We start from the raw sequence: 11,956 nt of genomic DNA on the forward strand, positions 1-11,956 counted from the left end.
CTGGCAAGATATTTTATTCCTTTGGGCGCTATTCTATACCACTCACCCAGTGGGTTGAACACTTCCTTGGGCATGCCATTTTTGATTCTGTGTATATAAAAGGAAGGAACATTCAGAGTTATTTTTTTTCAGTGATGAGACAAGGAACAGTGGGTGACCCAGCAAAGAAAGCATGAAACCTCTGTGCTGCTCATTGTTTGCCTCAATCAGGATTTTTGTGTTTTTTATTTGGTTGTTTGGTTTGTTTGGTTGTTTTTTAGCTTTTAGCATTGCAGAATAACTTCCTCTAGTCCACTTTCCTTTTGTTGCATTATGAATGAGTTGGGTTCCAGTTTTTCCTGTCCCTCTCATGGAGAGCTAAATGTCAAGTCCAATGTCTGTATTGTTACAGGGTCAGGCTGGGAAACGGCAGGATGATGATGAGATTTGCATTTTTGTCCGTAAGTTTCAGGGACAAATAAAGGCTGTTTGCTGAAATTTTAGCCTGTAATTATGTTTAAGGAACAGCCAACCATGGCAGAATTAAAAAAAAAAGATGATTAAGACCTGCTCTCAAGGCTAAGAAGCTGCTCACTGAATAGCCTGCATCAATGAATGTTCTCAATTTGTCAAAGAAACATCTTAATTTTTCATAAAATTCAGTTTCAAAAGCCACTTGCCAGTTAGTATGTAATGACCCAATGAGGAAAAAATGCAATATTTATTGTTTCATATTACATTATAAGTACAGTATATTATTCATACACTTCATATTAGACACGTGTTATGTTTTGCAGCTGTTTATTGGCTTTTAAAGTTTGATGTAAGAAAACAGTGATATCGATGGAATATTCTGGAAAATTGTGTTGTAAAAAACATAGCTATAATGACAGCACATCATGTGTTTGAAAATGGCAATAAGAATAATAACTGCTGAGTTTTCAAAGCAGCCATGCATGGAGTAAATGTAAAGAAGCCTAAAAAAAAAAAAACTTTGCTACCTTTTTTTGTTTGATTTGGGGAGGAGGGGTGTCCAGTGAGGCAGAAAGAAAATACAAGAAAAACAAAAAATAGTTAAGAGCTCTACACACAACAATAAAGAGAAGGAAATACATGAGATAGAATGTAAGGTTTTGCTAACTCTCATTTCATGCAACATTGTCCCCTGAACAGAAGGCGACAGGTCTCGGGGAGGTGTGGGGCGTCATCCTTCATTTGAACACTGGATGATTACACAGTACAGTACATGGGGCATGAGACAACACAGACCCCAGGAAATCACTGCATCCTAATTAACAGAATGTGAAGAGCCCTGCTGGTCATACAGAGCTCCGCTTTTGGAACACTGCCCCCTTTGGGGGTGGATGGCAGGGGGGTTCTTTGCTGCGTAATGAATAGTTTCCACAGTGTTGTGTTGTCTCTGACTATTATTTAGGCTGTTTCTGATCAAGCTAAATGGGGTAGTGAGGAGAGGCTAAACAGTTCACTGGGTGATTTTTCATAGTTTGTGTTCATACCCTCCAGAGCACAATTTGTTCTTGTCATTTTTTGTTTTCTGAAAGAAAGAAACAAAAAAACAGTGTGGAGAAAGAAGTTATTTGTAAGTTCATTCAAAGTGTGATAAGCTTCTGCACATTTTATGCTATGGCTAAAAATGCTTAGGCACAGTTGTTTCCCTTTGATTATATGATCTTGCATTTACAAGGAAGCCTTAAACCAAGGGGCTGAAGCCTTTCACATTGTGTGTGTGGAGTGGGGGGGTTCAGCTCAGGGGACACTTTTAGTTCATGACACTGAACCATGCATCATCTGCACACATCTTCTGCATTGTTACATCAAACACAGCACGTGTTTTGCTACCATTTTCTGGTTGCTGTTGAACCATTCATACCATGGATACAGCTTCCAGTTTTATTTAGTCAAAGAGTGTTATGAAACATTTGCACAAATCCTTCATTTTCACTCCTTTCACCACGCATAAATTCAAGATGGGGAAACAAAGGGCAAGTTTGCCCAGGGAAATGTGAGCAAGGTGATTTCACGGCACGGCCTGACAATTGCGCTTCCATATGCGCTTACCCTGTGGCGCACGAGAAAGTGGCCCGATCTCATTGGCCAGTGCGAGAGGGGCTGGTGAAGCGCCCCCTAAAGACAGGCCATGCCAGGGGTGTCACAGTGGAGTCGTGCTTTTAAAGATCACATGTTTGTCACTGCTTCTCTATTTACCTTGTCAGGGCGCGATCAGATACCCTGCCTGAGGTGTCCCGACGGAGAGACACGGCTTCCCTAATCCTGTTACATCCGGACTAATAGAGCATGCTGCCCTCACTCCATCTCAATGGGAGAAAAGACAGGGGGAAGAAATCAATCCCAGATATCGCTCAGGGGAGATAATTTGATTCCCCTCATACGTCTCGTTCAATCAATTCAGCTGGGGGCAGAATTGATCTGGACCGAACGCGGGATTGATGGGCTTTGTCATGCTTCTTCGATCCATGTCGTATAAATTATTTCTCTCTTGCCTTAATTGGCTTAATCAAGCTCATACGTACCTTCTTTAAGGACATGTGCCCAGCATCGTTGCATTGTTGTATGAAAAGCAGCACATGATCTGCCACTCTGTGGAGGTCCAAGTTGAGCCTTTTGCACTATGGCTCACTCAGTTTTTTAAGGTGTAAATCGGTTAGTAATAGTGAGGAAACCATAGAAGCAGCAGGGCTCCAGGCCTTCAGGGACAGGTCATGGTGTATGTCTAATGAGATAGGCAATTGCTGTAATAATCATGAACAACAAATAATAACAATCGTCATCATCATCATCACCATCATCACCATTATAACAATGAATGCCCAAAATGCTTAAACACTTCATGTCATCATTGTCATTTTCAGTTTAGAATATGTTCATAAACACACTTCAGATGACTTCATCTCCAGGATTAAAATCCACAGTTGCCTCTGTTGTGTGTTTGTACATGTATAGTTTTTTTTTTTTTTTTGTATGGTTCAAGGACACTAGCCATTCAAATCTCAACTTCAGTTAAATTGGACACATGTGCCTTCAATACTCAATTTTACTGGAATTCAAAGTCTAATACAATGGCTGCTGACGTAGACATAGATACTTGTTTTGTTGCAATTTTAGACTAAACAAGTGTAATCAGCCGAAATGAAGCCGAATGTTGCTGTGCAGCTTTATACAGAATCACCGGAGACATTGTTTCCTTTCACAGTCAGGTCTGAACAAAGAGAAAACCAATCAAACATTGTTGTACTTCAAATTACATTTTACTCGTGAAAAGCTTCCCAAGAGGGTTAGACCATTGTAGGCAGAGCAAGAGCACTCCAAAGAGACCTTGGGACTGTAATCCATATGCACGATTATAGCATTTATTATCTAAGCTTTCACAGGAAGCACAGACTCATGCTTTCGATGTCATTTGACACATTTTTGAAGTGTTATGTGCCATTGAAATGTCAGTTTGGGTTGAAACATCACCCTATTACCTGTGTACCTGTGCTACCTGTGCAGGCATGGGTAATAAATAACCATCTAAGCAAAACTGTGAAGCATCCAAAAATGAAATGTTCTGATTCACAACCTTCTGGTGTCAGTGTGGACGTCCTGCTTGTGATGCAGGTTTTACCTCCCATATCTTTTTGTATGGTCAGCTGTCCTTTCAGTCTCCTAAGTCATCTAACCCATCGCAGAATGTAGGATGGGGAAAGAAGGAAGGACACAGAAAGAAACTGAGTGGGGACTCATTTGCATTTTCAAATAAATTTCTAATTACTGCAAGCACCATTCTCGTTATCTGTAAAACAAACCTCTCAAGATAAAAGGAGGATTGTCTCACAGATGATATCACTAAAACTTCAAACGCCCAATTAAATTCGAACCCCCCCCCCCCCCCCCCCCCCCCCACAAACTCCCCCTCACAAAAAAAGAATAGCAATAAATAATAAATAAATAAAACAAAGAAACAAAAAAATTAAAAGGAACAAAGTGTTCTAATTCATGGAGAGAGATACTGAAAACAGAAACACATAAACATTACAGGGCACATGCACAAACAACAAAGAGATGTTCCCTCACACATTCATTCTGATTTTGTCATTATGGTTTGATTCAGCCCTAATCGAATCTGCAGAGTGATTTATAGACCCTTTTGATGAGCCCTGCTTCAGTAATCCTGACATAAGGTGATTGTATCCAGGACAAAATGAAACCTAATGGAGGAAAAAAAAAATCACTTAATGACAAAATCTGGGGAAAAAAAATACGTCTGTGCTCGTGAACCATTGGGTGTAGTCATCATTTGAATGTACTGAGGTGAGGGGTGATGTATTCTGGGTAATGAATGGATTATAGATTACCAATCTTCCTCAAAGGCACTGATGTTGTGTATGTATGTGCGTGTGTGGGGGAGGGTTATAACCTATAAACCTACCTCCACTCATAAAGCACTCCTGAATGGGCTTCCTATATGTATTAGACCCCTATTGTTCCCAGCACTGACCTCAGAGCTTTGTAGAGACCATCAACCTAGAGAAATCAAGGCTATCGATCCAGCCCTGCATTCGTTCATAACTCACCCGCTCTAAATGAATGAGGAGAGAAAGGAGTTAGGGAGGTAAATGGCTTTCCTTTGTTGCCTCTCAATTCCTCCAAGGCATGGGACCCTTATTTCATGTTCATTGGAACATATTTGCATGCGCTCTGGATTTTTTCAGGTTTGCATTACATGTATTTTAAACATGCAGCATTGAATTTGTAAGCATATAAAGGATGTACCTTCATGTAAATAAATTTAATTTAGTTAGTGAATGCACTTACACACTCTAAAAATGTCTATAATGTGGTCAGTAATATGTTTTCCATGTGTATCTCAATAAATAATTATAAATATGCATGTAGAGGATCCTTAATTTCAATTTTTGGATTTACCTATAGCAGATTGATGCCATCAACTTTCATTTCATACACTTTTATATTTTTCAGTAAAACACTTTATTTTATTATGAGATGTACGGTTCAGCTCCACCAGTGTAGCGTTTATGCATTTATATTACATACATGTTCTCTGTTCCAAGAAGGCCTTGTTGTCTTTCTTTGCAGATTACACATGTGGCCCTGTTCTGTCTTATCGACTTTTCTGAACAACCAGCCAGCGAATGTGGGAGTTGTCAGATGAAATTTAGGTGCGTGCAATGGGATGGGATTATAGTGTAGCTCCTCCTGAGAACTCTTTAACAAGGACACCTGGGGTGCAGAGAGATCTGCTGTGATCTGTCCTTGTGAAGCCAACATGCCCAGCCATCCACCCCCCACCCAATGATTTACACAAAATCTCCAGATACTGTATTTGTCTTGTTTTTAGGAATTTCTCTGGATGGACAGTCATTCAGGTCATAGAGGTAGCAGCACGGAAAGAGGGGGTGGGAAACAAAGGGTGCGAGTGACCAACAAATGGATAGAGGAAAGAAAACTGAACAGAAAATCGCTTCCCTCTCCTTCCACCTGTGCACCATTCAGGCGTCCCTTCCGCTGAACCCCGAGGTGCAGAAATGCAGACAGGGGACTGGCAGGCCGGCCAATGCCTGCGTGCTCCTTTGACAAATCAATACATCATGCAGATTGATTCTGTCCTTCTTTGAGCCATTTAATGAGCTCATTCTTGTCCTCTCCGTGTCCCTGTTGGGGAAGTCTGAGCTAAATGTGCAGGGCCCATATTCGCAGAGACACAGGGAAGAGGGTTAACAACATCCAGTGCTCTCGCGTGAGTCCCTAATCCGGATCGCTAATTAAGGCCAGGTGATGTGGAATGGAAATGGATGGCCTTTGTGTGTTGAGAGTTATCAGTTATCAGGTTGTGCATACGTTTAGTCATGTGCTCTTATATGTCTTACTGGCGCTGTTTCTACTTTATCTGTCAGGCACGTAGAGTTCTGGAAAACTCAACAAAACAATTAAAAAGGAGAAGTTACTGGCAATGCTGGACCGCATTCACGCATGGCGAGAGAAATGTGAGCCAGGGAAAGGGGGAAAGGGGGAAAGGGGGGGGGGGGGCGGCAGGGCGCCCCCCCCACCCCCGAAAGTGAATAAATTGCGGAGGCAGCTGACTGCATGTTAAGGAACAGCGGTGAGCGCTAATGAAAAACACGGGAATTTCGGCGTGTGCTTTTGCTTTGCCGCTCTCCCTCTCTCATGTTTGCTAATGAGAAGCACCTGTTAGCCACTTTCATTAGAGCGGCTCCCATTCAGGCCCCATTAGGCCTGCACTCCGTCTCGCGCCTATTTCAGGGAATTCTGCACTGCAGACAACGGGCTTCATTTGCTCACTTCCCAATGAAGATGAATTGTGCGGATGGGACACCAGGGTTTCATCAAGCGTGGTAATAAGCAGTATTTGTGTGATATCAGAATAATGGCCCCGGTAGCACTTCCCCTCATAAACAACACTTGTTTGATTAGATAATGGATTGTGTTTATTTCTTCAATCGCACATTTCATGAATTGAACATTTGTTTGAATGCCATGATCTGTGTCTGTTATAAATTACTTTTTTAAATAAATAAATATTTTTTGTACCTGTTTTTTGTGAGCAGGCTGCTCTGTAGAAACAAAAAATCAGAGGTATGTAATGTACAGTGCTGGCCAAAAGTATTGGCACCCCTGCAATTCTGTCAGATAATGCTCAATTTCTCCCAGAAAATGATTGCAATTACAAATGTTTTGGTAGTAATATCTTCATTTATTTTGCTTGCAATGAAAAAACACAAAAGACAATGAAAAAAAAATTAAATCAATTATCATTTTACACAAAACTCCAAAAATGGACCGGACAAAAGTATTGGCACCCTCAGCCTAATACTTGGTAGCACAACCTTTGGACAAAATAACTGCGAACAACCGCTTCCGGTATCCATCAATGAGTTTCTTACAATGCTCTGCTGGAATTTTAGACCATTCTTCTTTGGCAAAACTGCTCCAGCTCCCTGAGATTTGAAGGGTGCCTTCTCCAAACTGCCATTTTCAGATCTCTCCACAAGTGTTCTATGGGATTCAGGTCTGGACTCATTGCTGGCCACTTTAGAAGTCTCCAGTGCTTTCCCTCAAACCATTTTTCTAGTGCTTTTTGAAGTGTGCTTTGGGTCATTGTCCTGCTGGAAGACCCATGACCTCTGAGGGAGACCCAGCTTTCTCACACTGGGCCCTACATTACGCTGCAAAATTTGTTGGTAGTCTTCAGACTTCATAATGCCATGCACACGGTCAAGCAGTCCAGTGCCAGAGGCAGCAAAGCAACCCCAAAACATCAGGGAACCTCCGCCATGTTTGACTGTGGGGACCGTGTTCTTTTCTTTGAAGGCCTCGTTTTTTTTCCTGTAAACTCTATGTTGATGCCTTTTCCCAAAAAGCTCTACTTTTGTCTCATCTGACCAGAGAACATTCTTCCAAAATGTTTTTGGCTTTCTCAGGTAAGTTTTAGCAAACTCCAGCCTGGCTTTTTTATGTCTCTGGGTCAGAAGTGGAGTCTTCCTGGGTATCCTACCATAGAGTCCCTTTTCATTCAGACACCGACGGATAGTACGGGTTGACACTGTTGTACCCTCGGACTGCAGGACAGCTTGAACTTGTCTGGATGTTAGTCGAGGTTCTTTATCCACCATCCGCACAATCTTTCGTTGAAATCTCTCGTCAATTTTTCTTTTCCGTCCACATCTAGGGAGGTTAGCCACAGTGCCATGGGCTTTAAACCTATTGATGACACTGCGCACGGTAGACACAGGAACATTCAGGTCTTTGGAGATGGACTTGTAGCCTTGAGATTGCCCATGCTTCCTCACAATTTTGCTTCTCAAGTCCTCAGACAGTTCTTTGGTCTTCTTTCTTTTCTCCATACTCAATGTGGTACACACAAGGACACAGGACAGAGGTTGAGTCAACTTTAATCCATTTTAACTGGCTGCAAGTGTGATTTAGTGATTGCCACCACCTGTTATGTGTCACAGGTAAGTAACAGGTGCTGTTAATTACACAAATTAGAGAAGCATCACATGATTTTTCAAAGGGTGCCAATACTTTTGTCCGGCCCATTTTTGGAGTTTTGTGTAAATTGATACTTGATTTGACTTTTTTTTCTTTCTCTTTTGTGTTTTTTTATTGCAAGCAAAATAAATGAAGATATTACTACCAAAACATTTGTAATTGCAATCATTTTCTGGGAGAAATTGAGCATTATCTGACAGAATTGCAGGGGTGCCAATACTTTTGGCCAGCACTGTAGCTGCATAACTGTACCCAGAAAACATAGGTTGCCCTTTCATAATTTTAAACAACATTACAGAGATTCAAGTGTTATGCTTGAGCTGGGTAGATACAAGCCCTAACTGCAGTCATGATTAAATAAAAATAATAATAACCTGTCAATCATGTAGATGAGGGGCACAGACAATTTTGGTGGATGCACGGAATTTACACAGCTAGGTTTTTACTGAAACAAATCAGGTCTGAAAAGGCACTGCATATTACATACCAACAGTATATCATTGTTGTCCAAAGTGGGATTTGAACTTGCAGTTACAGAACCATATCACATTACATTATTTAGCAGATGCTCTTACCCAGAGCGACTTACATAGGTTACAATTTCTTTACAATGTTATCCATTTAACACAGCTGGATATTTACTGAGGCAATTGTGGGTTAAGTACCTTGCCCAAGGGTACAGCAGCAGTGTCCCAGTGGGGAATCGAACTGGCAACCTTTCGGTTAAAAGTCCTGCTCTTCACCACTATGCTACACAGCCCTATGTTTAGTTTTCCAACTTCTAGCTACAATAACACAGTGATGGAGACAAAGCAGAAGACAGAGTTGTGGCAACATTGAGTGTTTTGATTTTTTCTTATGTAACTCAATTCATTGTAGAGATTCTGAAAACTTTTTTATGCTGATTGTCGCTTTCTATAGCTTTCAATGTTGCATAAGTTGTTGTTCAGTTTGATTCTGATTTAATAAGATCACATGATTAACTTCAGGTTTATGTAAGACTGTCAGGTGGCATCCATTAATCCAGACCAAAATCTTTGCATTTTTTTTTCATCCAGCCCCATAATGTTTTTTGTATAAATTCATAGAAAACTCCTGCCACTCCAGTTCCCTCCACCCCCCACCCCCCCCACCCCAACCAGAACAATGTTCCTTTTGAAGGACAAAGACACAGGAAGGGGAGAAAGAGTTGTTTTTCACACTCAATCTTCTTTTTTTTATCCAGAGTCTGATTGTTTTGGGATTATCATGATTCTGAGGCGGCATGATATGATTAACGTTTTTCACAAACACACTTTCATGTCTGCCGCTAAGTGACTTGTAAATGGTTGAGCAAAAAATATACAGACAGGCACACTCCAACACACACATACACAAACATGCAGACAAAGGCACGCGCGCGCACACACGCACACACACACACACACACACACACACACACAGCCGCTGCCACGTTTGAGAATCCTGTGTGGGCCGATCCGTCTGCAGCCCGCTTGTGGCTGCTGTGGCGGGTCTGATGGATTGGGTTTGTGTGGCAAGTACAATGCACAGCAGCTTCCAAAACGGGCCGGGAAAATTACAGTAGGCCTGCAAACTAACAGCAAGATCGGTTTATCAATCCCATGCCAGAAGCACCCGAGTCTCTGTGTCTGTCTCACATAAACATAATTTATCACCTGCGGACAAAAAAATATTCAATTCTCTCTCCCTCTGCCACCAGAGCCACAGGCTGCCCAAATCTAATTAAGAAACAAATTGTGATGACAACGGAGAAATATGCAAGTGTTCATCTCCTGCAGGCAAACTGGCATGAGCGACCCCCGCTCTCCCCTCCACGACAGGCCCTCACACCCCCTCCCGATGCCAAAATGCCACAGACAGAATTACCGCTTGGATGGTTGCGAGTTTCGAGAAAATGCTGTTTCTCACCAGCATCACGTGAAACTCGTATAGCTGTATCGCTGACACACTGCGAAGGGTCTGCTGTCTCCGTGGCGACAGCAATATTGACTATGGATGCCTGAGTGATGTGCGCTGCCGTGGCCAGCCATGTCTGCGCAAGTGTTCACCACTGTAGCGCTGTCATTTGCTCTGTCTAATGTCACCCACCTGTCATTATGCCTCCAGGTTTCTCGCACGTTGCTTGAGAGGTGCACAGTGCACAATGTCTGAAGACATGACACAACCAGTGGAAATCCATTGCAAGGAGTGTTTTGCTGTCACACTTTTATTACTTATTTGACTGGCAGACACCCTGATCCAAGGCCACTTGCTTACATCCAATCTCACATTGGACACATGAAAGGTGTATGTTATGATTATTTATGTGGTGACATATTTACTGGAGCAATTTTGATTATCGTAACTATCAAGGCTGCAACAGCAATGTTCCATCTGATAATTAAACATGCAGCTTTCTGCCCAGCTCCTCAACTATTATGCTGTACTCTCGTCCCATTTCCTGTCCTTTCTAAAATGGTTCTCATTGCATTTGAGATTTTCAAAGCCTTCACGAGTATAAGAAATGCGTAGGGATGAGTCAAGAGTTCTTCAGATGCCCCCCCTAGGACCCTCCAGCGATAGAGCCAGACTTTTCAGAATCCTTGGGGAATACGGGAGCGCCGTCTCAAGGAGCCCCCGTGACCTCACTGCCGGACACGAGGCGTCAGAAGCACAGGCTGGCAGCGATGAAGAGGTCCGTCACAGGCTCGTATCCACACCCCCCTCGCCTTCCTGCACTCGCGACTGCTGAGGAAAATCATGAATGGCAGATTCTCATTTAAATACAATTATGTTCCAGGGATTGTGCACGGATCTTGGAGGCACCACCGTGATGCATCAGGAGATATTCCTCCTCTCAAGTTCCCCCATAGAGGATTTCTTTTTCTCCATCTCACTTGCATAATGTCCCTCCAAATGAACCGCTTTCTCCGAACGTCATCCTGGGGGACTCCTTAAATCAATGGAGATGCTTGGCTTATTGCGTGGCGTAGCTGCGCCTAAGTGGGGAATTGCAATGCAGTCTGGCAGTGAGACAGTGCTTTCATCTGCAATTCAGGAATCCTGAGGGAGAAAACCTTATTGATTTGATTCCTCCTCCTGGTGAATTTCTGTGTACATTCCTTCTCTGTTTTGCTGAATTATTTTTTTTTTTTTTCTGCAAGTTGTGTGTCAATGAACAGAGTTGTAGCACTGACACACAGACTGCTATTGGGTCTGCTTTTAGCGCACCTACCTCACCTGATGATGTGAAATGGTTATGATCAGTCAATGGGTGACCAGATTTAAGTACCCTATGGTCAGGCTGATGTGAAAATTACAGTTAACGCCAGGCCTGAAGGCTAAGACTAATGGTTTCTATCTGCTTCTCCCGGTAACTATGCGCCAGTGCCTAAGCCCAATTAAATTGCCCCTGTGGTCCTGAAAGACATTCAATATTCGACCACATCCACAAAGATTGAAGAATGTGGCTATAATATAAACACATCCAAGAATGTGCTCCTACAATACAGTGAATGTTGAGAACATATAAACAACGCATGCACATAAACAACTATTGCGTCTTGAAGTTTGACCTTTTTCTCCTGGTAATTAGCTAGCAGGTAGTAGAAATAACACTTACTTAGTGCACAATAATAAGACGTTCCAAAGGGAGATTCAGGAGAAGAATTTCTAGACTTCTAAAAATCCTATGCAGCTATCTGGACCTAGATAAACTACTAGTGTGGAAATCACTCTTACACTTCCTTTCCATGCCGGCTGTTCATGGCATCCCCCCCAAGTCTCCACCCCCCCCTGTTTTCCCTGTTCATGATGTCCAAATGAGGATCAACAATCTCACCCTCATGGCCAGGTGTGATCCCTTCTTTAGACTCAAAGCCAGAGATTTGTATCATTTTATTTATATCAAACAGCAACCTGCCAG

The sequence above is a fragment of the Megalops cyprinoides genome, chromosome 9, assembly GCF_013368585.1.
Source record: "Megalops cyprinoides isolate fMegCyp1 chromosome 9, fMegCyp1.pri, whole genome shotgun sequence".
NCBI lineage: Eukaryota > Metazoa > Chordata > Actinopteri > Elopiformes > Megalopidae > Megalops > Megalops cyprinoides.